We start from the raw sequence: 6942 nt of genomic DNA, 5'->3' as shown, positions 1-6942 counted from the left end.
TATTAAGAAGAAGACTTTCCTTATGCAGGGAAGACATAGTTTTAAAGTCATGAGCCATGGTGACATAAATTTAGTCATTCACTGCTACTGCTGAACTGAAGACCTGGACCAAACTCACTACTAGGTTCTTTTAGATGACTTTCACAGAGGCAACTCTGTTTAGCCAGATAGGTTTCAAGGGAAAAAAAATCAAAAAACCAGGGAACTTCTAAAACAGAATACATGCCTATATAAAAGCCTGTATATGGCTATATCTATCTGTACCCAAAGTAGAAGGGATTAGAGCTTCTGGAGAGCCATTTACTCCTGCTGTTTTTCAGTCAAAGTTTATATTCTGTTCTGATTGAAATAAACATTCTGCCTTCTTAACTGAAGTTAATGAGTTTGTGCAAAACTTGATTTCATTCTGAAAACTTTGATAAAGAACAAACATAGGAGATTATTCCCAGGATTTATAAATGTCAGCTGGGTACTCATGGGTACATAAATACAGCCATGTAATTGCTGCAGTTGAGTGTGTTGTATGCATAGTATTAAAAAATGCCCAAGAAGTGGTCTAGACATACAGATTTTTGCTCTAAAATATCTTTCCAAGTCCAGAATCCTCTGAGCATGTGACATATGCACATTTTGGGGATAAATCACGACAATGCCGAAACGGCAAGTATTACAGAGGGTATTGCATCATTTGCCAGCTATTTTCTTACCTCCAGCAATCTCCTGAGCTGTTCCTGTACTGAAAATACTGGTGGGTACCCAGGGGCAGTCCAGGCAAGGTGTCTATGCTGACCCTGCCATGGCTTACTTCATCATGCAGGTTGTGGAGGTCTTCCCAAAGCCCTTGTGCCTGTGAATACTTTCAAATACTGTACCTGGTAAGACAAAGCTTTATTTATTTTTTTAATCCAAGTCTACTCAGTGAATGTGGTACAGCTGTGCTTGTCCTGCTGGATGAGATAGCACTTCTGGGAGCATCTAGTGGCAGAGTGGAGCAGTGGGAGGACACTCATGGCAGCAGTGACAGAGAAAGTGCAGAAAGACTTATGATCCCTTAGTACAAGTTTGGGAGAGCAATGCATGGAATTGCCTCTCATCTTGATCTCTTTTGGTTCTTACAAAATACCTTTTTTAAGACCTCTGAGAAAGCTGAGGGTTGTGGTGTTAATTTTATTAAGCCTTTCCTTAGGAGCCAATAGAACTGGGAAATGCTGATGGCTTTGCTGAATTCTCTGCACCAGAATGCAGAGGCCATAAGGAGTGAGGCTTGGTGAGCTGAGAGTCAGTGTTCAAGTGATCAGTTGAAGTGTTGGCTGAGGGCCTTTTTATCCTCATTTAATAAATGAATGCAGCCAGGTAATGTAATGTCTGTACTGAGATGGGTGATTTTGCACAGCTCCAGCATAGTCAACCTAAACCTTACTGTAAAATGCTTGGAACCTTTTCTTCCAAGCAGATGGCAGGATTTTTAAACAGCTTTTGCAGCCAAGTCACTTTTCAGACTGAAGACTCTAAGAGTAGAGGAAACATACAGTTAAAGGAGATCAATCTGTAATATATGACCTAACAAAAGATTAAGAAGACTGAAGAGCTGCATCTGTGGAGGATCTTGTTTTGAGGTATCTTTATAATCTAGAACTTCTGAGATGAAAGAAAATAAGGGGGATTTAATCCAACCTTTTACACAGCCCCAGGTTTTAACAAATTTATATGAAAACATACCATTCTCTGGTGAGCTAGGGAGCTCTGGGACACAGAGGCATTTCAGGTACTTTACAGGTTTTTCATTCTGGCAGTTGTTCTATAAAAGATGACATCTGAAAACCTTCTTTCGTTTTATGAGTTACTGTGAGTTCTGTGATGAGCTGGTTGTGTCATTTCCTTTAGAAAGCCACAGATTCAGGAGCTATTGCATCTGTCTGCAGGTGAACTTATTTTCTTTTGTCCTTAATGCAAGTCCTCTTTGCATTTAAAAGCTCAGTGTTACCCTTAGCCCTTTAGCACAAACTCACTCCTTTTGGAAATGAAAACCTTTCTAACAGGTTTCCCACAGATTCCCACTTGGGTCTCTTTCACCTAACATTTACCTCATTTCTTCTCTAAATGGATGACGAGTGAGCCTTCCTCTTGTCTAGTGTGTTCCAAGGAGGGACAGCATGATGTGAAATTTTTAACCCAGAAATCTGAAGCGTGCACCCACATTGCTGTGCACCATGTAAGTTTGCTGGACAGACTTTTTGGAAGGTAGTCATTGCAACAAGCTGTTGGAAAAGGAAAAGAATATTTGAAGTAACATCATCTGGGCCATTGAGTTTTTACAGTGAAAAGTGATTCTGTTAGTCAAAAACAGGATCTAAGAAGAAGATATGCTAGCATGTCTATTTAAATGCACAGTGTTGTTCACTGTTTTCCTGAAACAACTTCAAATATGCCTGCTTTTTTCCAGTGGGTGAAAGCTAGTAATTTAGGAGTTTTATTACCACTCTGGCTGTTTTAGCTGTTCATCTAAATGAGGATTACTGATTTGGTCTCTTAATTTTTTTAAATTTTCTTTCTGTTTCTGTAGGGAGAGCATTTTACTATTTATTTTTCCCAGGAAAAAATATGGGACATACTTTGCTTCAGAACAGCTCACCACATTGGAATTTACAGAGATTACCCTGCTTTTGGTTACCCTTTATTGGGTTTGGTTTGGTTTTTTGGTGTTGGACAAAGAACATAATTTAAATTGGAAGAAGATAAAGGAAAACTAAGCACTTCTACTGTCTTCTATCTGAGGGTCTTTGCCTGAAATATAGGCTGTCATTAAGAATAGTTGAGAAATGTTTATTGAATAGGAGTAGCAAGCTTTGCCTTGCAAGGGCTGGTGACTAAGTGCTTAAACCAAAAAGAAAGTCTACAGCTTCTTGATTTGTGAAGTAATCTTAAAGCACAAAGACACAAAAGTAGGGAAAGGGAACTGCTTCTACCTCCTCTTGTTTCCTCATCTAGGATGGTCTCTGCTGGCTAGGCTTATATGCAGAGCAGTCAGTACCGGTGTACTTATCACACGCAGGAGTCTAAATATTCACAACCTTTTTCAGAGTCTGTTGTGCATGAGTAAGCTTTCTCCCTTCTCACTGAGGCTTTCTGGCTGCTGCCCAGGACGTTTGGAGGCAGTTGTTTTGTGAGACAGCTGATTTCCCATCCAAGACACTGGCAGAACTCCAGCTCCTGGAATTGTATCCCCAAGATGTGCTTGCAAAGAGAATTCTCACTTTTACTCTAGTATTGTATTTGCTTTGATTTCTGCTTGCCATTAGGTTTAGTGCACAAGGTGGAAATTTGTCAAATAATGTAATTTCTTCCTGCATTAACTTATACGTCTCTAAGATTTTTGCCTTCCCCTGTGGTATTGCAGCTTGACATAAAGGGCTTCTTCTTTGGCTTTCTTGTCTTAATTAGTTTCAAGCTCATTTTTGCTTGCTGTTTTTGCTGTGTACCTTTTTAGCACTTCTGGGATAGTGCTGAGTAGCAGAAAGTTATTGGTAAAATATAGGCCTTGTTGGTAAAATACAGATATTGCTGGCTGCAACATTTTATGATTGGTTTTATTATCTGTTACCAGAAATAACACTAAACAGTAGCAAAAGAAGAATGCAGCCTGGGTTTGTTTCGGTGTCAAAGCTGCTCTGGGGCTGCCAGCCCCTTGGGTAACTTGCTTAACCCCCTCCCAGCCTTCATGCAGGTCATAACTCAAACCAGGACTTGTTGTCATGGAAGGCAGATAACTGATACCAATCTGTGTTGAGTGCTGGTGTTTGTGTGCTCCCTGCAGGGGGGCCATGGCCTTCCCCAAAGTGCACATCAGGAATGGTGTCTCAATGCTGGGTTTCTGATTTCGTGAATCTCCAACACCTTTCCTGCAGCTTGGTATCATGCTGAAAATACATGCCCAGTGGTAGTAATTTGTGTGATTTCTCTGAATTTGCATGGGTCAGCGAGATTGCTTTTTCTGGATAACTTAACAATAATTTTATATATTCCATAGTGTGTTTTTTGCCTTTACACTTAATTAAGGTCCTTCCACATGGTACAATCAAGTTGTATTTTAAGAATAGTTTCTTTGATTTGATAATCTCCTGTCATTTTGTTGTTTCTCAGTACTGTAGTCAAGGATGTAGAGTTAGAGGAATTAAACAACAACAACAACAACAACAGCAACAACAACAACAAAAGAAAAAAATAGGAGGGAATTTATCATTACATAAGAATGTCTTTTTGAATTGAAATTTTGTGAAACTCAGTGAGTTAGAAAAGCTCATCCCTCTAATCAAATAACGTGCTAGACTTTCTATTGAAAGGACCAATAATGACTGAATTGTCTTTTCTTCCCATGCATATATTCCCTCTTGTTTACAAGGCTTCTTTCCACTTGAGCAAGATGAAATTAATTTAATTCATTTATAGAGTCAGAAAAGACAGACTGGAAGTGTGGAATCTACAGCTGCCTGCCCTCATAGAAAAATTTTAGAATGGAAAATTGTCACTACATGCTGATTTTCTCAGTTTTGTCCTGAACAGCATCAGTCAGTCAAAGTTTCCATTTATCTATCTTTTTTTTCTGTGTTGTCATGGGCCCTACAACTCCCCAGGGCTGCCCTTAGGAATTATAGAAATACCTTAATCCTCCTTACCTAATGAACAGGTGGTTGCCAGTACATTGTGTAATAACTAACTCCAACACTCCATGCTGAGATGGTTTATAAATATTTACTAATATGAGCTGCTATTTTCTGGTCTTCTTCTGTGCTTTGTAGTAAATGACCAAAAGAACCAGATGTGGATATGACACTTGAGTGTGATTTGGAAAATGAAGGTTTGATAAAGCAAGTAGTGATGGTTAATGTCTACAGTGAGATGACTGAAACTCCTCTGTCACATGAAAACAGTTCTACTTTCTTAAAAAAATGTTCCTTAGTAAGAAATTGGTGGTTATGTATTATCTACAAGTGAGCTAGGACTAGAAAGTAAGATGAAAACAACTGTTTGGTCCTTTACCAGAAAGGACTTGGCAGTATTCAAATATAATGCAGTTTTCACTAGCTTTTTAGAAGAGATTCATATGTTCAAATGATCAGTTCGTTAAGTTCACATTAAGATCTCAAGAAAGGAGTCCGAATATGTTACCTGTAATTAATGGATAACAGAGGGTTCTGGTTCTGGAATAGATTGCTCTTTTATGGCCTCTTCCCTCTCTCTTCCCAATTAATTGCTGTTTCCTGAAAATATTTATCACTTCTTGGAAATTCAAGAGATGACTGGCCAGCAGCATCATGTGAGACTGCCGTCACACCACACTGTGCTTTCAGGTGCTCCTAGACAGCTTTCATGTTCAGAACCACTACCTTCTCCAGTTGTACACTCAGTATTTATTTTTGTCACTTTTACATTCATTCCCTAGAAACCTCTACCTAGAGCTGCTGAAAACAGATACTGCAGGACTGTAAGTTTGGCTGAAACATGAATTTCATAATGGCATGGAACTCTGAGGCAGTGTTCAGATTGTCTATTTACTGTTCATTATTTACATTTTTCCTTAAAAACCGAATTCTATGATCTTTACAGCTTGTTCTGTTGCCTATTTTTGAAATTGCCCTTATGTTTTCAACCTTTTTTTTCCTCTTGTCTACAGATGCTCCTTCATATCCACCTGCTCAGGCATGCTTGCTTACCATCTCTGTCTCTCTCTGAACCCTCCTGGCTATCTACTATATTGCAAAAGGTCTAGGTAAAGCTTCCAAAAGCCCTTTAACACAGACTCAAAAGAAAAAGGGAAAAAAGTTAAAGCTATTGGCACATTCATGAAGATTTTTATTTCCACTGGTGGTTCTCCTAGGTGTTTTACACATTTTTACTGTTAAGTGGCAGAAAATTGGAGTGCAGTAATAGCTTACTCCAGTATAATCTGTGCAACTTAAAATGCTGAATTTAAGAAATAAAGACTATTTTCTCAGGAATAAAAAGTTGGTGGTTATGCATTATCTACAGCTACCTTACACTTATAGCTCCTTTTTTTATGATCAAAGTTGAGCTGAGTCAGTGAATATGTATAATATTTGGATATATTTGGTGAAATGTGGAAGCATGGGTTAATTCTACACGCGCATCTGTCCACCAGTTACAGAGGCGACAGCAGGCAATTTATGCCTGGCTAAGAGAGGAATATTTTTGATTTAAACCTGGCCATGAAATTGAGAGTGAACACAGATCATCTGAGGATCAGTTAAAAAGTTTCCTACACCAAGAATCAAGATGTGACCAAAACCCATGGGACATTTCACCTTCCAAACCATGATTCTCCTTTCTTCCTTAGTAAGTGCAACTACAATGCATGGTGTGTGGGTAAAGGTTTTACATAATAGTAAGCTGTGAATATAAAAGACATTTCTGTGCCAGGAATATGCAGAACACAAATTAGAGATTGAGGAAAAGAAATTCAGCAGGCTGGAAAGAATTCCAGGTATATTTGTGAAAGTGTGGGTGGTACAGTGAATAGGGATGACCCAGAGCTTCAGAGGTTTCTTTTCATACCACTTCTCTCTTTTCAGATATCCAAGTTAACCTGGGACAAATCTCTTCTGCCATAATTCACAGTAAGTTGGAAGCATTTTTGGATGTCTTCAAACCTTTGCCAGGCCCAGAATCCCCTGCTCATCTGCTGCTACCCTCTGTAGCTGCTAAACTCTATCTGCTTGAATTTCCTGTGGCAGGTGCAAGTGAAACAAAGTCTTGACATTGCAGAGTAACTTGTCATCCTCGTCCAACATGTCCAGGTCTTGCACTGTTCCACAAAATGTAAAAACTGCTTTATTCATCTAGTGTAACAGGTCTGCAAAGCACAAGTGTCTACATGGCTGTTCTTGAGAAGAGATATTTACTCTTTCTCTGCCCTAGCAGATTTGG

The sequence above is a fragment of the Pithys albifrons genome, chromosome Z (genome assembly GCF_047495875.1).
Source record: "Pithys albifrons albifrons isolate INPA30051 chromosome Z, PitAlb_v1, whole genome shotgun sequence".
Taxonomy (NCBI): Eukaryota; Metazoa; Chordata; class Aves; order Passeriformes; family Thamnophilidae; genus Pithys; species Pithys albifrons.
Note: the sequence above shows the minus strand (reverse complement) of the source record.